The 19,643-nt window shown below is 41.5% G+C and overlaps 1 long non-coding RNA gene across 1 annotated transcript; it reads right to left on the bottom strand.

Annotated features, from left to right (window-relative positions):
• Positions 1-3,608: 3,608 nt before the first annotated feature.
• LOC120395199 lies at positions 3,609-5,100 on the bottom strand. Its single transcript, XR_005592514.1, has 2 exons — positions 4,841-5,100; positions 3,609-4,560 (listed from the first exon to the last, which is right to left on the bottom strand). It is a non-coding gene; the product is annotated as an uncharacterized LOC120395199 (long non-coding RNA).
• Positions 5,101-19,643: the final 14,543 nt, after the last annotated feature.

The following is a 19,643-nucleotide window of genomic DNA, read 5'->3' as shown; positions in this document are numbered from 1 at the left end:
CCTAGTGGGGTGTATGTGTGTGTGGTTCTTGGATCTGGCCCTGGAAGATCATCTATTAAAGAAAGCCATTAGTCCCACCTATTGTGGGGTTCAGCCGTGCTCTTTAGACAGAGCACTGTGCTTGGGAGTAGTGCATAGTTCTGAGAGAAACTCTGTTTTAAGAATGAAATATTCCCATTGGCGCTCCCTGTCACACAGGAAGAGCACACTTGCTACAATCTTTAGAGGCATGCAGCAAACTCTCCTGGGTGTGCTGTCCCTGTTCCAGTGCTGCTGCAGAGAGAGGGACTGAGTCATGGTCACATCTTCAAACTGTCCCTATCTGTCCCTCTTTGAGATGGTATGTGCCCCTGGGCCTGGGATAGTGTTGGAAGTGAAATGGGAGCAGTACTGGAGCACAATGCACGTAGCAGCCACCAGGATGGGAGGAGGGGGAGAGAGATGTAAAGGTAGCATAACCTGGGTGTCACCTTCAACTTGACCTCTTTGTAGTCCTCACACCCAGCCTATGTCTAAATCTTGCTAGTTCTTTCTGCATAACATCTCTAAGATACAGTCTTTCCTATCCATCCACACAGCTAAAACCCTTGTCCAGACTCTCGTCGACTTGCATCTCGATTACTGAATTGCTGGCCTTGACAAATGCCATCTTGCCTGGCACATATCCACTCAGAATGCTGCTGCAAATGTCATTTTCCTAGCCATATCACTTGGGCCCTCTCACCCTTCTCTTTGAATCCCTCCACTGGCTCCCTATTCTCTATCACATTCAACATAAGCTGCTTGTCTTCCCTCTCAAGACCCTTCACACCCTACCTATCATCTCTCATTTGTTGCCAAGATGTCAATTCCCACCTCTGATCAGCCCATCATGCCAGCCGCCATTGCCTGCTTGTTAAATTTTAAAGCCTTTGTGCTTTCCCCCATGCTTCTTCATAAAGAAACCTATCGTCCTCCAAATCCCTCCTTTGCTTTGTGGCCAGAACTTGACAGTGGTTGGGGTATTAGTGCACTGATACCATGCTGACCAGTATTGTTTCCTTGAGCTCCCCGATCTGTCTGCCTGAATCCACCTGTTGTCCTTTGTTTTATGCTTAGATTGTAAGCTTTTGGGGACAGGGATTGTCTTTTTGTTCTGTTTGTACAACATCTAGCACAATGGGGCCCTTGTCCATGCCTGGGGTTGCTAGGTGCTGGAGTAATAAAAATGATAAATAATAATAAGTAACAAAGTCACCTATAGTCCTCCCCTCCCAACTTAGCCTAAGTTAGGTCCCATGGTTAGGACCTGGGGAGACTTGTTCCATTCCTTGCTCCAGTGCAGACTTCTTATTTGGCCTTGGTTGAGGTCTCTCTATGCCTCTGTTCCCCATCTGTAAAATGGTAATAATAGCACTGTCCTACCTCATAGGGATGTTATGAGGATGAATATATTAAAGATTGTGAGGTGCTCAGATACTATGGAGGCCACGTCATCTTTCTCTTAAGTAGAGAGAGGTGATTGCAATATTTAAGTGGTCATTTATTATCACTACCAATACAATTCAGTGTGTGAAGGGCCTTGGCAGCGGTAGGATGAAAGGCACTGTTGGTATCCTTTCTAGATGAAGATTGCAAAGTATAAGATTCATCCTGAAATTCCTAATCATAGGCCAGATTCAGCCACCCTTCCTTAGCCATCAGATCAATTGAAATCAATAGACTAATTGAATTCAATACTAACATGAATTCAATTTAAATCAATACTAACATGAGCGGGAGTGTCAGACTCTGGCCCCATGCAAGTCCTCTTAATGAGTTCAATGGGACTATTTGCATGTGTAAGGAGTGCTCACCTAAGTAAGGGTTGTAGGATTGGGCACTACATTTGCATTTATGCAATAAATTGAAATTTGGTAAATGTGGATTCTTCTTCCTACTTTTTTCCTTTTCATGTAAATGATAATAATGGGTTTTGGTCACCCTGATACTTTTTCTTTGCTTCTTCTCAACTTTTTTCTGACATTTTTACCACTGTGCTTTCTCCTGTTGTTTCCTTCTTGCTTCTCTTGCCAAATATATTTTTAAAGCTATTATTTATTGGCCAAGCCCAGTTCTTTCAAAAATTCCCTTGGTGTTTTTTACGCAAGTATTGATTTCTAAGCACCCTAAAGATGAAGTGCAGCTGGCAGTTGCAATGTGTTTCTCTAGCTGCAGCAGCTCCTTCTTTTGAAATAGTTGACTGAGAGGGATATGACTCAAGACATGAGCAAGAAGCAAATTATTTCCTTCTGTATGATTCTAAGACTCAGCAAACACCAGGTGATTCTGCCAAAGTACCAAGTCATCAGTTGGTTCATCTTTACATTTTCTCTCTGTCTCTGGGGTGGGATTTTGTCAGTGACACAGCAGTTGTTCAGCTACACTCCCAAAGAAGTTACCAAAAACGATAGGTCAAGATACATTTTCTTCTCTCACTATTTGAAGTCTCCTCTTGATGCCGCTGTATCTTGTTGTATACTACAAATACAGGCAGGCACTTGGGGACCACTGAAGTCAATGGCCAAGCTCTCATTGAGTTAATTGGAAGCAAAATGATTTCTCATACGCAAACAGTGAGTAAAATTTGTAGCAGTTTGGAGCAATGTTTATTAATCAACTAGTTTGGGTGTAAGTCTATAGTCCTAACTCGTTCCAGCTAAGGAGGGGAAAACCTTTAAAACTAAAGGGAAAAAAAGCAGGAACTTCAGTATAATTCCTGGTATATTTAAGTTGTTGCTGGGATATCTGATTTGGCCATAACTTATGGGTCTGTTTCTGTATTAGTGTATTTTCAACAGATTGTGAAGAGTGCCCAGAGCTTTGGATGGGTACTCTTTAATTGTAGAATAATAAACACTCAAATAAATTAACCCATATGAGCTTCAATTGGACTAGGTAACATCCTCAATATTTAGTACAAAAATCCCCTCAATAAAACCACATTTTTAATCTAGCCAATTATGCAAAAATAGTTTTAAAAAATGGCTTTCCAATTTCTAATTACATAACCCCCAAAGGCCTTGGTTTTAACTCAAAGATCACATAACCCTCAAGAATCAGCATCCTCAACTTCTGCTCATTGCTCCATTAGAAGGAACTGTAGCTGCAAGGACACCAGGGTTTGGTAGCATTTTCCCATCTTACCAGCTTATGATTGCATAAAGAAAAACACAACTGACACATTACCAATACATAAATCACTGCATTATGTGTCAGCCCTCCCTGGGTTTATAATAGAATATTAATTTTATAATTGGCATCTTTCTTTATACTTGCCCAGAAAGTACAAACTGCTTGTAAACTCAAGGAACTCCTAATGATACACCTTTTACACCTCTCCTTTGCCCAATATATTCTTCAGAGGAAGACTTGCATGTTCCTGGATTACTCTGACATATTGAAGAAAAGATAGAAAGACTATTGACCCAGAAATGAACCACGTGTACCCATTGATTTATGTACAGCCTACTCATATGCTAGTAGTCTTTAGTAGAAAGGGTTTTCCTGCCCCCTCCTTACTTTTCTGACATTTTGGAAATGTTTCATGTTCTGCATTGGAATGAAACTGAGACCTTTTTTCACTTTCACAAAACATGAGAGAAAAATCTATCTCAGGATAGTCAGATCATTAGGGCACTCACCTGGGATAGGGGTAAGCCAGATTCAAATCCCTGTTCTGCCTGATTTAGAGCTGGGATTTGAATCCAGCGTTCCCACATTCCAGTGCCGTGCTCTAACCGCTGGGCTATTGAGTCTGTCTTGATGAATATTTAATTATACAAAGTGGAACAGCTCCAACAGGAAAGCTAGACAGACACCTGTCCAGAATACCTAATAACCTGATCCTCTTGCATGCTCTCTCTCTCTCTCAATGTAAAACAGTCCACTCTGCTATCTATGCCAATCAGATGTTCAAATAAATTCATGTGCTTTGTTTTTGTTTAGATAGATTATTTTCTATTTTTTTCTCCTCTAATTTTTTTTTAAAAACCCACATTATAATACATTCTACATTAATGCAAAATATAAAGCCAGATTGTGCAAATCCTATTCTTGTTGATTCTTCTTCTCATGTTCTTCCACCACAGTCATAGGTTTTTCCAGGGTTTGGTATGATGTGGCCCAGTCTGTAACCCTGGCAAGATCTTCCATGGTGCATAGACCAACAGATGTTCCAGGTGTTTCACAGCAGTCACATGTGTCTCAGTTGCTGGAATAGCCTCACTTCCACATATTGACTTTTGACCTGCCAATTCTTGTTCAGAGTCTATTTAAACATCTTCAGGTCAACCAATCCTTCTCTGTGCCTCTGGGAAGACATTTGGCAACATCAATGTGCATTTTGATGAGCACATATTTATATGAGCTGTCCTATTGACCTTAATGGGTCTATTTGTGTAAATTCTCACCAGCATGAGTAAGAGTTGCACAGTCAAGCCTTATAACTGAGATTTTGTTGCCCAAATGTGTAGAAATTCAGAGTTATGATTCCCACAGCAGACTTCACTGTGTCCTTGTTGTCATTTGCATGAATATGACCTTAAATTACATGATCACACAACAATTTGTGAGTTAATATGACATGTAGCATTTCTGGAAAAGAATACAATGTAATCATCTTATGCTTCTAAAGCACCTTGGAGCATGAAAGATCTCCACACACACACACACACACACACACACACACACACACACACACACACACACACACACACACACACACACACACACACACACACACACACACACACACACACACGAGAATAGGGTTTATATATAGATAGATATCTATGCAAACAAGAGGGAGGAATATATAAACCTTCTCCTCCTTCTTGCATCACTCAGAAACAGACGTGCTCATCTTTTGCTTGAGTGCCTGATGTTCTTGAGGATAATGGAAATCCTGGGGATGTCCCAGTGGTAGTGGATAGGTGGAAATCTTCTATCTGTCCACCTGCAGCAGCTCTCTGTTCATATGAAAAAAGGCAGTTGGCAGTGTCTCCACCTGAATATGCGCCATATACCTCTGCTAAGGTACCTTGGTTGCTTCCAGGAACAGCGCCGGCCTAAACCATGCATTGATCTAGCAAATAAGGGAATATGATACAGTGAAACCCCGCTACAACGCGACCTTTGGGGTCCAAAAACTTCCATCGCACTAAATGCGGGGTCGTGGTATAGTGGGGTTTCAAACCAGCTTCAAAAGGAGCTGCGGCCCCCTGCCTGCCGGGGACAGAGAGCACCGGCTCCCGCAGCCTCGGAGTTCTCTGTCCCCGGCAGGTGCGGGGCTGCAGCTTCTCTCCCCTGCCATGGTGTTGGGGACCACTAGTACTGTACAGTACTGTGAAAACATTATCTAAGTTATATCTGCCTTAAAGGAGAGCCAACCTATGCAGGGCCGGTGCAAGGAAGTTTCACGCCCCAGGCGAAACTTCCACCTTGCACCCCCCACCCAGCTAACCGCCCCCCCCACGGCAGATAACTCAGCCCCCCACCCAGGGAGCCCCCCCCACAGCAGCTACCACCCCTCCGACCATGACAGATAACCCCTCTCTCTCCCGTCCCCCCATGGCAACTAACCCCGCCCAGGGAGACTCTCCCCTGTCCCCCCACGGCAGCTAACCCTGCCTGGGGAGACTCCCGCCACGGCAGCTAACCCTGCCTGGGGAGACTTCCCCCCGCACCACGGCAGCTAACCCTGCCTGGGGAGACTCCCCCCCCCCCCCGCAGCAGCTAACCCTGCCTGGGGAGACTACCCCCCCCAGCAGCTAACCCTGCCTGGGGAGCCCACCCCAGCTCACCTCGGCTCTGCCTCCTCCACTGAGCACAACGGTGCTGCTCTAATTCTCCTCCCTGCCCTGGCTTGCGGCGCTGATTGGAGGAGACTTAGAGCTGGGCTGTGTGCTCAGCGGAGGAGGCAGAGTGGAGGTAAGCTGGGGCGGGGCGCTGTTCCCCTGTGTGCCCCCCCCCCCTTACTGCGGGCAGCCCTCCCGCGTGCCCCCCACCCAGCTCACCTCCACTCTACCTCCTCGCCTGAGGGGACTTTTAGGCGCCCCCAACCACTAGGCGCCCTAGGCGGCCGCCTAGTTTGCCTAAATGGTTGCACCGTCCCTGAACCTATGATCGCGTTATATGCGATTTCGTGTTATAGCGGGGCATGTTATATCAGGGTTTCACTGTATTTATTGCTCTAAGGAAAGCATTACATACCCAAGGTGGAGCCAGGAACAGCTTTACTTAGAAGTAATATAGCAAAAGACAATGAGAAAGCACTAGAATAAAACAGAGTACCTACTGTAGTGACTGTGACAAATCAATAGGTGGCACGGCAAAGGTTCAGCTAATGGTGGCCACTTATAAGCATTAAAGTAAACATAACCACTACTCACTACAACAGAGACTTATGTTTTAAAAAACCTTTAAACTTACATAAGAACATTCACCATTATGTTAGACAAACACATCCCATTACAAATTGCGTGCTCCCTCATAGTTTTAAAATCCCAGACACTTTCTTGCAATGGTGGACTTGATGAATGGGAGTTCAAGGGCAGCACTAGGCATCTCTGAATTATCAGAGGCAGTCCAGTGAGACACTTTTGTATAGAGCAGGTTAAAACTGACCCAGCAATATCGGATGATAATCCTGGTTATAAAACAGCAGTTACCAACTCTAAGCCAGCAATCACTTTTCTTACAAGGTCTCCGATCTTCACCTTGGCTACTTGTGATGGGATACTGTCCCTAGCACAAGGACTTTCACACCAGACCACCAAGGGGACTGACAGGGTCTCTCAAACAAGGATAGTCTCTGGGGTACTCACACTTTTCAATTCAATTGGAAGTAGTTGGAATCCTTTGGAGCCAATATACAGTATATAGAGGCCTAATCAAAACACCCCGGCAAGGTTTGGAAGTCCCCCACAATGGGAGAGGGCTATGTATACATGGGAATCACTGCTATGTATTTATGCACAATACATTATGTAGCTGGGCTGGCATATTGCAGATATTGGTCATTGACAGTGGGTTACATTCATATTGATACCAGTGATTAAAAGGAGGGAGAATCACTGTTTTAGCTGCCCAGATGGGAAACTCCCAGCATAATATATTGGGTGACATTTTTTGTCCCTTTTTTCACTAGTAAAGAATTTGACCCATTAGTTGTGTTGCTCCATTTCTTCATGGTGATAAGGGTAGCAACAGTAACAACATTGAGCTAGAAGACTTCAATCCCCACCTCAAAATTTGCTTTCCAAGCCAATAATATTGCACTATTAGATGATGTTGCATCATTGTTAGATGTGCCATCCTTTGAATTAAACATTAAAGGGAGGTCCCTTCTGCCTGTCCCTGCTATCCATTAATGAGTTAAGAGTACCTATGACACTCCTTTAAAAGATTAAGGGATAATCCCCAATATCTTGGCCAACATTTCCTCTCTGTCAAACAGTTTCTGATATCTTAGGCTATGTATGATCTATTGCTGAATGTATAATGACAGTCAAGTTTGCCAACACAATCACTGCACTACATTATCTAACTCATTGCTCTCTAAAGTGCTTTGAGATACCTTGAGTATGAAAGGCCATATATCAAAACAAATTTTATTTTATTCTGTATGGTGCCTGAGTTGTGCCAATACATATTCAACAAGCTAGGTGACAAAAAAACAACCTCTTAGCTATAGTATACTAGTCTTTCTTTGTGTCTTCTCTGCACCTCTATTTTCTGATGTTTGATGTTCACTCTTAGATTTGTTTCAGCAAAATTATAACTCTGTAATGAAGCATGATAAGGAACCACTTTGAGGTAATGACATTTAAAGGACTGCCATAAAAAAAACAGTGTTTCACTTTTTCACACTAATGATAAAACAAAGATTTTTTACTGTTATCCTGATATTATTTTTTGAAAACACCTCCAGGACTTTTCAAAGATTATACTAATGGGTCATTTTCAGCCCATTCTACCAGGATTACAAGTTCTTGGAGGAAAGGACCCCTTGTTGAGCTTTGGGACGTCACTGAAACGTATGATGTCATTGTAAAAAGAGTAGCATGCTATGGCATTTCCTGGCTCACTACATTCAACCACTCAATCTGTATCTATCTGTCTATCTGAACTTCATCACTGTAATGGGTTAGCAGTTTTGCCATAACATATGGATGTCTTGTTTGCAGAGGTAAATATATTTCTTTAAAGTTCTTACGACCTGGTTGTATGTAAAGTTGTGAGCAAAGTAGGAATACTAATCATTTTACTTCTCTAACACTAGATGGAGACGTTTCTATTTAATGAAGTCTGTCTATATCTTGGCTAATGCTTTGTACAAGAAGGGCCAAATTCTGCTTTTAGACCCACAAATGTATTTCTCACTGGCTAGCTATACATAGGCATCAAGGAGAAGAAATTCTCTCCAATTATGAAGGAGAATACTCTAATGTAAAGGAGAGAATGTTTCTACATGCCATTTGATTTCAGGAAGACTTTTGAACTATTGATAAAAATTAGGGCTGTCAATTAATCGCAGTAAACTCACGTGATTAACGCAAAAATTATCTGTGATTAAAAAAATAATCATGATTAATCACACTGTTAAACAATAGAATACCAATTAAAATGTAGTAAATATTTGTGGATGTTTTTCTACATTTTCAAATATATTGATTTCTATTACAACACAGAATACAAAGTGTACAGTGTTCACTTTATATTATTATTTTTATTACAAATATTTGCCCTGTAAAAATGATAAACAAAAGAAATAGTATTTTTCAATTCACCTCATACAAGTAGTGTAGTGCAATCTTTTTATTGTGAAAGGGTAACTTAAAAATGTAGATTTTATTTGTTACATAACTGCACTCAAAAACAAAACAATGTAAAACTTTACAGCCTACAAGTCCATTCAGTCCTACTTCTTGTTCAGTCAATTGCTAAGACAAATAAGTTTGTTTACATTTATGGGCGATACTGCTGCCTGCTTCTTATTTACAATGTCACCTGAAAGTGAGAACAGGCATTCATATGTCACTTTTGTAGCCAGCACTGCAAGGTTTTTGGGTGCTAGATATGCTAAACATTTGTATGCCCCTTTATGCTTTGGTTACCATTCCAGAGGACGTGCTTCATTAAAAAAACAATGTGTTAATTAAATGTGTGACTGAACTCCTTGGGGGAGAATTGTATGTCTCCTGTTCTGTTTTACCTGCATTCTGCCATAAATTTCATGTTATAGCAGTCTTGAATGATGATCCAGCACATGTTCATTTTAAGAACACTTTCACAGCAGATTTGACAAAAGGCAAAGAAGGTATTAATGTAAGATTTCTAAGGATAGCTAAAGCACTCAACCTAAGGTTTAAGAATCTGAAGTGCCTTCCAAAATCTGAGAGGGATGAGGTGTGAAGTATGCTTTCAGATGTCTTAAAAGAGCAACAGTCCGATGCAGAAACTACAGAATCCGAACCTCCAAAAAAGAAAATCAACCTTCTGCTGGTGGCATCTGATTCAGATGATGAAAATGAACATGAGTTGGTCCGCTCTGCTTTGGATCGTTATTGAGCAGAATCCATCACCAGCATGGACGCATGTCATCTGAAATGGTGGTTGAAGCATGAAAAGACATATGAATCTTTAGCACTTCTGGCACATAAATATCTTGCGATGCTGACTACAACAGTGCCATGCGATCACCTGTTCTCACTTTCAGGTGACATTGTAAACAAGAAGCCAGCTGCATTATCTCCTGCAAATTGTAACCAAACTTGTTTATCTGAGTGCTTGGCTGAAGTAGGACTTAGTGGACTTGTAGGTTCTAAAGTTTAACATTGTTTTATATTTGAATGCAGTTATTTTTTGTACACAATTCTAATTTGTAAGTTAAACTTTCATTATAAAGAGATTGGACTACAGTACTTGTATTAGGTGAATTGAAAAATACTGTGTCTTTTTTTTTACTGTACAAATACTTGTAATAAAAAATAAATATAAAGTGAGCACTGTACACTTTACATTCTGTATTGTAATTGAAATCAATATATTTGAAAATGTAGAAAATATAAAAAAATATTTAAATAAATTGTATTCTATTATTAACAGTGTGATTAACAGTGTGGTTAATCACAATTACTTTCTAAAATTGCTTGACAGCCCTAATAAAAATTAGTGAAAGCCAGGTTTGAGTCAATATTCCAAAATATAGATGATTATCCAAACCTTAGCCAAATAACATGACCCTCTTGAGGATGCAATACTGGACTGGAAAATTCTCAACAACTGGCTTTTTCATGGTATTTCAGCACATATTTTCTGGCAATGCTGGCATCAGGAGGGGAGAATTAATCAAATAGGAAAAAATACTGGAAAATGTAACCTTTTCAAACTTCAGGAAAAATATTTTAGCCTTAGTTTGTTACAGAAGAAGGCCTCAAGCTACAAAATTCAGATCTGGGTCAGATTCTGAACAACTCAAAATTTGGACAAGATTGAATCAGGGATAGGAGCTCTTTCAGTTTGGGATTTGGGTTTGTACTCTGCCAAACTTTGGGTGTGTTTGGATCAGAGGTCTTAGTTGGACCCATCTCTACATTTAAAACTTGTGGCAAATGTCTGAGGCATTCCTGATTTTATCTGAATTAGTTCTCCCATCTCTACTTAAACTGAGGTACTGATTTGTACTATTTGTAACATACGTTGTAGGAGACTTGTGTCGTGTTTCTTCTACTTTCAGGTTGTCTCACGGATATTGCACTGGAAAAGGCAGACATATATCTTGAGCTGTATTAATTGTAAGCTGAATGGATGGCCACACATCTCCAGTAACCTCTTTTTAATGTTGTCATGGGTGTCATCTCTGTTTCCAGCTTTTTGGTTTTATTGCAGTTTTATTTTCTGTAATTTTCTTGAAATGAGAAAGATATAGTTCTGCTATGATAAATGAGATGCAGAAGCCATAGCTCAGGCACTAGTTTGTGCAAAGATTGACCATTGAATGTAAAGTATGTGGTGCTAAGAACAATTTTGATGTGATCCATTGTTGAATGTGCAATGATTCATTCTTTTTTTTAAGCGTGCTATCTTTGTCTTCATTCTTCTACCATTTGTCATGTTTCTCTATGAATAGGGAGCCAGAAAGACAAAGGCATGATCACCCACCCACTCCAAAGTTCAGTCCAGAATAAATGAAACAAATATACTGGACATAAAAAACACATACATGACAGTGTATAACATAGACTACCAGCCTCCATGGTACATCAAAAACTTTTCTAGAAAGGTGATACTGAGATTGAGACCTGAACTTCACCACCATTTGGGAGTATTTGGATCTGGGGTTTTGGTTCTGGGTCATCTTAATCAAGTGTGTGTGTTTGAGTCTGTATGGAAGTGGGTATTTATGTCTCTATCTATATATTGTGATAGACCCAGGCCAGTTGGGTACAGCAGAATAGCAGAAGGCAGATATACTGGCCACTGGATTAACAGTTTTCTGTTCCCTGACTGACCAGAGCAGGGGCTGCTCCAGGCTAATGAGAACACCTGACTCTAATTAACCTGTAAAGAGTCAGGTGAGGCCATTCAGTTAATGTGATCACCTGACTCTAACTAAGGCCCTGCTGTTACTATAAAAAGGGCTCACTCCAGTCAGGCAGGGGAGCCAGAGGAGAGGAAGTGCAGCTGAAGGACTGGTTACTGAAGACACCCTCAAACCATCGTTAAAGGAGCCCTAAGGTAAGGGTGAAGAAGGGAAAAGCAGGAGAGCTGTGGGGAAGTGGCCCAGGGAAATGTAACAACTCTGGCAGTGAAAGGTTGGCTGCCAACAATTGCTACCATTAGGGTCCCTGGGCTGGAACCCGGAGTAGAGGGTGGGCCCCGGTTCCCCCCAACCCACCACTACAGGAACAGCTCCTGGAAGGGGAAGTCAGGTCCCTGTCAGGACAGGAGGCTGAACAGAGACTGTGGGAGTTCTCTCACCAACCTCCTTGCAGCCTATGATGAAAAGGGCTCAGTAGACTGTAACCCTGGCCCTAGAGAGAGAAGGGCTACGTGGAGGGTCACAGTGAGCCACTGAGGCTAGCATAAACCACCTAGAAGCGCAGGACCCACAAGAGCAAGGTCAGAGCTCTGCCACAATATAATCTTAAAGACTGTTCATGCATTGTGGTAAGCCCTAATTGAACAAAACATTTAAACATGTGCTTTAGTCCATCCCTGGTCAGCAAATAATTTATGCTTAATATGCTTAAAATTAATCACTTGCTTACATTATTTGCTGAATTGGGTTCTTAGTGGTTTGGGATCTTAAGCATATGCAATAGTGTCATAGAATTATGGACTACCCAGTTGACTAGGACCCATTTGTTTGGGGGAACTTGTGTCTTTAGTACTGCAATTTACGGGAAACTGAAGGTTTTGAAATGAAATTATATGTATATAAATATGGCAATGCAATTTTACTGCAATGGGGTTAAACAGTATTATATAACTCCATTGCAGTAAAATTGCATTGCCATTTACTCTAATGTAAAGGAGGAGAGGGTATTGGTTATTTAGTTGATGATACCACTGGATTAAAAACAAGACAGGCTGGTAGTGATCCAGAGTAAGTGTTTTAGCTGAAGAAAAAAGGAACAGGTAAGCACATATGGCAGAACAGCTGCTTTCAAACTTAGGAAATATCTTTGTTAATCCCTGCAGCTTTCTTGGCTTTTTTCTCTTAATTCTCTTTCTGTGCAGAAAGCACTGTGAAAATCATTCTGGACTTTTTTTATTGTAATTTTCCCCAAATAGTAAATCACTTCAATTTCCATTGTATAATTTTGGCTTTCAAAATACCCTGAATGCAGAAGCAAATAAATGTAGAGTAGTTAAACACAGTTTCAAATCATAACATGAAAAAAATCCTCCGATGTTGAAGTGATTCAGACTGTCTATTCTTTGTATGTTGATATATCTTTTCCCCATGTTCCCTGTTGTTGCAGCAGAGTTGAAAGGAAATTTATATTCATCATCTTCGTCCCATTCCTAGTCCAAATCAAAGATCAATCTAAAGGGTGTTCCTTCATCAACCTCAAGATAATAACTTTCCAGTAAGAACACTAGCATTTCTGAGTAATCCGTAGTACTTTACATTTTTCAAATCATTTTACAGACATGAATTTATTACGTTGCATAATATTTGTATGGCAGGAAACTAGCCCCATTTTGAACTTGTGGCAAGTGAGGTAGAGAGGTTAAAAGAATTGCCCAAGACTGTACAGATAGTCCATGGCAGAACCAAGGTTAGAAACTTAGAAGCTTCTTTTTTAACCCAGTGATCCACATTTCCTTCCTTCCTTTCTTTTTGATGGATCGTAGTTTTTACGTTGAATTTACTGCAGGAGGCACTCATGAAGAAATGCCACAAGTAGCTCCCCTCTTAAGTAGCTACCATAAGGGTTATTTTGCTTTTATTTTCTTTTTTAATGACTTTTCAAATTAAAGTCTAGTGTCTTGCTTGAGGAATTATATCATTTTTCTTTTTCATTTTAGAGTTTTTTATTACCCACTGGAATAATGAAGATAAGGGTCGGAGTGGTTTGAAATTTTCTACCAAAAATGGTTTTCAAAAACAGATATATTTTGTTTCAGTTTTTCAGTGAAAAAAAAATTTTTCAGGAGAAATTTGGGGAAAATTGGATTGTTCTTCAAAATTTCTCAAAATTAATGTTTTTATTATTTTATTTTATTAAAATTTTCTGACCAGATTCTACTTAGAACTGATAAAAAAATGTTCAAAACATTTTTAAACAAAAAATCGTTGTTCAACAATGAAGACATTTCTGAGGGAAATGTCTGTTAATGTTTCCAAAAACTGATTTTTGTTTTTTTTGTTTTTTAGCCAATTTTTTTGAGGGAGGGGTCTGTTTTTCAATGAAAACTTAAAAATTGTCATGAAACAAAAGAATATCCTAACCAAGTCTACCTCTAAGTAACATACCTGTTTCTGAACTGCTATAAGCAGCCCACAGAATAACCAGATGTGGGTTCATTGTTGATCTTCTTTTACTGAAATCCTTTTCCTTCTGAATTAAAATATTTATCATGCATTACACCTTTTGTATCTGAATAAGGAGTTATCACAGTCTTTATACTTGGCTAATTATGTTCATTCTTGGTTTGTTAAGAAAATGAAAGCCTCTGACATTCTATTCCTCTGAAGGAATGTTGCCAACCGAACATAATTTAACAGGCATTTTGAACTGTAAAGAGAATGATGGTCCAATCCTGCTCTTATCTAAGGCAAAGGGACTTTTGCTATTGACTTACATGGGAGCAGGAACAGGCACTACGTTTATTTCGCTGGGCTAAGTAATTAGCCTATAAATAAAGGCAGATTTCACATCTTATTTGCTTTGAAAGACAGTACTTTTGAGTAATTTTTTCTAAAGAGTTTAAGTGAGTTAGGATTCTAAGTCCCATTTTCAAGGTGATTTAGACACTTAGGGTCAGATTTTCAAAGATATTTAGGTGCCAACGATTCAGATAAGTCCTAGTGGGATTTACAAAAGCACCTAAGCAGGTTAGGTACCTAACACCCATTGATTTCAGAATTGACTGAACTCCAATTGAATTATTGTAATCAATGAGAGTTAGACGCGTAAGTTTTTGAAAAACCCACTAGGCACTTATCTGCATCTTTAGGTGCCTAAATACCTTTACAAATATGTCCCCTGGGACTTATGCCACATCAAAATTCTTCAGGTGAAATGTGCTGTATTATATATAAGATATTGATATTACAACATTGTGTTGTGTGGAAGAGAAGTAGTAAAACCAACCCTTTACAAACAACTGCAAGCTAATTGCAAGATTGTTGGATTTGAAGGGGAGAGCAGGTTGGAGATTTCTTTTTTTTTTTTGTAGGCTGTTAAGTGCTTTTAGTATAAAAGGAATCACTAATCTTGGCTTGACAGTTCAAATATGTTTTGCAGGGGAAAAAAATCACTGGAGTTATGACTACATCTGCATTTGGCAGTTCAGTAGATCTGTATTTTTCTCTTTCTTTCAACACACAGGAGTTTAATAGCTTACCTGTAGGACAGGAAGTTTAGGCCGGGTCTTTGAAGACCTCTGTCCTATTCCAGAGAAGACCTCTATCATTATTCCAACTATACTGACAATACAGAGCACACTGTCAAAGTCCTCTAGGTAAAACCCTTATTACATGTGTCATTAGAGGATGTTTGCCATATCTGCTTTAACACTGCAGACATTTTAAGTAGGTTACTCCATCACTTTGCCATTTTGATTATGACAACAAAATGACACCATATTGAAATGGATTTTGGAAAGAAAGGCTAACTGTCCAAAGAGGTCCATGCTCACTCTAATTAAAATTGGCTTAGGTGGCACAACCTTCATAATTCAGACTATGACTATGAAGGATACGCATGTTGAAAGCGCTCTTTGCTCATTAGTGGTATTTCTGTCAGACACTGCTACCTGCTCTTTTCTTAATGAATGCTAAGCCATCTCTTTAGAAGATTGTGCTGCTTCCCTGAACTGAAGGAACTGTCTTATTTCCTCCCAAGTTCGTTGAGAGTAAAATCAGGGAGTCACCTCTTTGACATTTCCCAACCTCTGTACTTATTTATCTCTTTGAGACCCTGCGCTCCAGAGATATCACTGTCTTAATTAAGAAGAAGGATGTGACCATGGTAAATTGACTGATTTCATTGATTAAGGACTAGCTGTACAAGTAACATTGATTTTAACAGTGGGTCTACATAAATGTAATTGTTTGAACATGGGGCTGCATAATTATGGTGATGTACAAGAATAGTTGGTTTGTCCTTTTCAACCTTCACTAACATTCTTTTGCACGATAATGCACCTCGTTCAATTAGCAGAAATCTTAAATGCTACAAAATGTCTTTTGTGAAGGCACAGAGTAATCATTACAGTCTAATTTAATTTAACAGCATCGGACAGATACATCTCTTTCTTTTTCATTCTCTCATTCCATATTCTTTTCCTTTTTTTCATGTCCACATAGGAACACACATGCGTACATATGAACAATCTTGGAGGTGGGAGGGCGAGGAGGAAGGCTTTTTAACAGTGCTCACTGTGTATGGATTTGAATGTACGTGTACCTGACTGCACATAGGTTGACCAAAAATTTCAAAAGTAACTAGTGATTTTTGATACTTCACTTTTTGGGTGCCTAGCTTGAGAGCTTTTAGAAGGCAGAACCCAATGTAGTCTGCAATATCTACAGCTCTAGCTTTTGCAAAAGAATTGATTTCCCCTCCCCCCCAAAAAATGCTGACAAATTCTTGAGTTTGGCTGCTGAATTCACTCTTTTGTTGCGGGCAAGCCCCCAACAATTTGTCTCCCATCTTCATGCCTTTCTGGGACCTTCCTGCAGTTGCCTCTGCCTTTCCAGCATCCTCTGCAATATAGGCCCCACACTGAACCAGGATAGGGAGCAGAGCAATACTGAGTTAGGGGAGGCCCCACCCCTGAACAGGTGCAAGGCATGTTCCCAGTGCAGGAACTGGGACTGAGCTGCATGGGGCACTAAGAAGCCAGGCTGATGGTGTGCTAGAAGTGGCAAAAGCTTTGAGAAGGCTGCTCTAGCATCAGGGATTTGGATTCCTCCCCTCTCGCATCCTGCCTTTGGGAGTTGAAAGCCCAGAGAGAGAGACTGAGATTGACTGATTGAACTGGACACAGAGAGAGGAGAATTTGCTAAGCCAGAGACCATGCCCCAAACTGAGGAGCTCCAGACAGGTAGGAAGTGACCCAAGGTGAAATGTAATCTGAGGTAGCTCAGTAGCTGGGCTGGATACTTTGATAAACCCCTTAGGGCCTTGGGTTGGGACCCAGTGAAGTGGGTAGGTCCAGGACCCCTATTACCCCCTACTCCTTTGTAGTGACTGAACTCTGGGGGGACCAGTCAGATTATGAGGGGGTGATTGAAGCTGCAGCTCGAGCCCCATCTGGGACGAATAGATTGGCAGAAATCATAAGGCTGTGAGCTGACCAATAGGCAAGCTGGTCATCAGACTTCCCTGCTCCAAAAGTGCACTATTCTCTGGAGCCAAGCAACAAGAGTTTGGAGAGCCAGAGCTGGAAAGAAACTTATAGAGAGGAAGCTGGGGAAAGCATCCCAGGAACTGAGGCTCAGACAGCCAGGAATTAGAGCTGGGCCACCTGGAGCATATAGCAAAAATACTCATGAATTAATATTATGTCTGTGTCCATGTCCATGAATATTTTTGTGTCTGCTTATTCTTGAGGATGGATTTTTTTTGTGTGCAAAGTTCTCTAGGAGGTGCAGCTCCAAGGCTATTAACTAGTAAGTAATCTGGGGTAGAGACTGTCTTTTTGTTCTGTTTGTACAGCCCCTAGCACAATGGGGTCCTGGTGCCTGACAGGTTTCTTGGTGCTATTGCAATATAAATAAATAATGTGTCCAAGTGCCCTGGTTTAGGGCCCCCTTCTTCCTTTGTTACAGGAAAGGGGGCAGCTAACAGCTAACTTCAGAGGCTCAGCTATCCAGCTCCCTGAGTCACAGTTCCCATGATGTTCTTCAGGCACCCAGCTGGCCAGCCCACACTTCTGATTCTCTCAGCTGCCTAGCTAGTTTAAGCGACAAAGAGTCCTGTGGCACCTTATAGACTAACAAAAGTATTGGAGCATGAGCTTTCATGGGTGAATACCCACTTCGTCGGATGCATGTGCACGAAAGCTCATGCTCCAATACTTCTGTTAGTCTATAAGGTGTCATAGGGCTCTTTGTCGCTTTTTACAGATCCAGACTAACACGGCTACCCCTCTGATACTAGCTAGTTTAAGCAAACTCAGTGGATATGTTTCTGTGGGTAGCAGGAAGAGCACTGTCGAGTGATATCAGTTAACATTGCTTTGGAATTCAGGAGGTTTTGCTATGGAGTTCTGTGCTCAGGGCCAGTGCTACCATTAAGGCAAACTAGGCGGTTGCCTAGGGCACCAAGATTTGGGGGCGCCAAAAAGCGGTGCTCCCAATTTTTTTTTACAGTGGTTCCTCCCCGAGCGCGCGGTCGATGCTCCACTTCTCCTGCCTCCCAGGCTTGCAGTGCCAATCAGCTGTTTGGTGCCACAAGCCTGGGAGGAGAATTAGAGCGGGGCGGCGTGCTCAGGGAGGACGCGGAGCAGAGGTGAGCTGGGGTGGGGAGGTGATGCATGGCTCCCGGGGGGAGGGGAACTGCCACGGGGGGGTGCCTCAGGGCAGGGGGAGAGCTGCCACGGGGGGGGTGCCTCAGGGCGGGGTGGGGGGCTGCCGCAGGGCTGTAGGGGGGGCCCAACGTGGACGTTTCACCTAGGGCGTGAAACTTCCTTGCACCGGCCCTGTCTGTGCTACTGTGCCACAAAACACCTGGGGCCTTGCTTAAAGAGATGAGACTTTAAGAGAGTGCGGAGCACTCATCCTCTAAAATTCAGGTGACTTTAAGGTGCCTCCAGTTGAGCACTCTAAAGACCGGGGCACTCAAAGTTGCTAGTCACTCTTGATAATCTTGGTTGTTGTAAAGTGGTTGCAATTAACAAAAGTTTCTTTTCCCTTTTTACCAGTGGGTAACACCTCAACAGATGTTCCTTATAGTTGTAATGGGATATACCCCTAGGGGAGGTAATCATTCATGCTGTTAAAAGAAGTAATATTGCTCCCATGGCAGATGGGTTTCTGTATACGTAAGATACATGATACGGCCAAATGAGAATATGCACACTCTAGCATTTTAGCATGTGCACACGTGAAGTGAGGGGACACAAGGACACATACTCCAACACATATACATGCATACTCACAAAAAATCATAGCCTAGATTTAGAAAGCTTAAAGACTAAAGGCCCAAGAGGCTTAGAACCTATAGAAATGCTCCTTCTGCTTTGTTGCATATTCATAAGCGAGTATTTCAGCAAGCAGATTGAGCAAACTAGCTTACAGCATTATTCAAAGATTAGTGCTGATTCCTGTGTGCCACAACAGTGCTCTTGCAAAAAACAATGGCAAATATAACAACTGCATTTACTGTCCACTGCAGTATATTTTACAGCTTTTTGAGCCATGTAAGGTAGTAAAGGTTGATGCTGGGTGAGCAGCAGGCCTACCTCTTTGGGGTACAGGTCACTCAGCTACAGAAGACAAAAGGTAATCAAAAAGAAGGGGAGAACACACCTTTCATACTAGCAAGTTTCAAAGGGAATGAGCTTAATGCTAAGATTGCTCCACAACTTTAGTCAACTCTTGCACTCCTCCCTGAGAGCTGGATCCAAAGCCCACCCATTGAGTACAATGGGATTTGATTCAGGCCATAAGACACACCACAGAAGTTGCTCTAAGTTACTAAGGGCTGGTCCACACTAAGAAGCGGGGTCGAACTAGGGTACACAAATTCAGCTACGTGAATAGCGTAGCTGAATGAACCACCCCTAGTTCAACTACTCTCCCATCAGCCGCGGAATTGAAAAGTCCGCGGGGCTCCAGGTCGACTCCGCTTTTGCGCCTGTGGCAGTGGTGGAGTACGATGATGCTTGCTTTCGAGAACTATCGATCGCCAGATTATCGAGATTCCGAGACGACGAGA

Source organism: Mauremys reevesii, linkage group 1 (genome assembly GCF_016161935.1).
Source record: "Mauremys reevesii isolate NIE-2019 linkage group 1, ASM1616193v1, whole genome shotgun sequence".
NCBI lineage: Eukaryota > Metazoa > Chordata > Testudines > Geoemydidae > Mauremys > Mauremys reevesii.
This window is presented reverse-complemented; position numbering and strand designations above follow the sequence as displayed.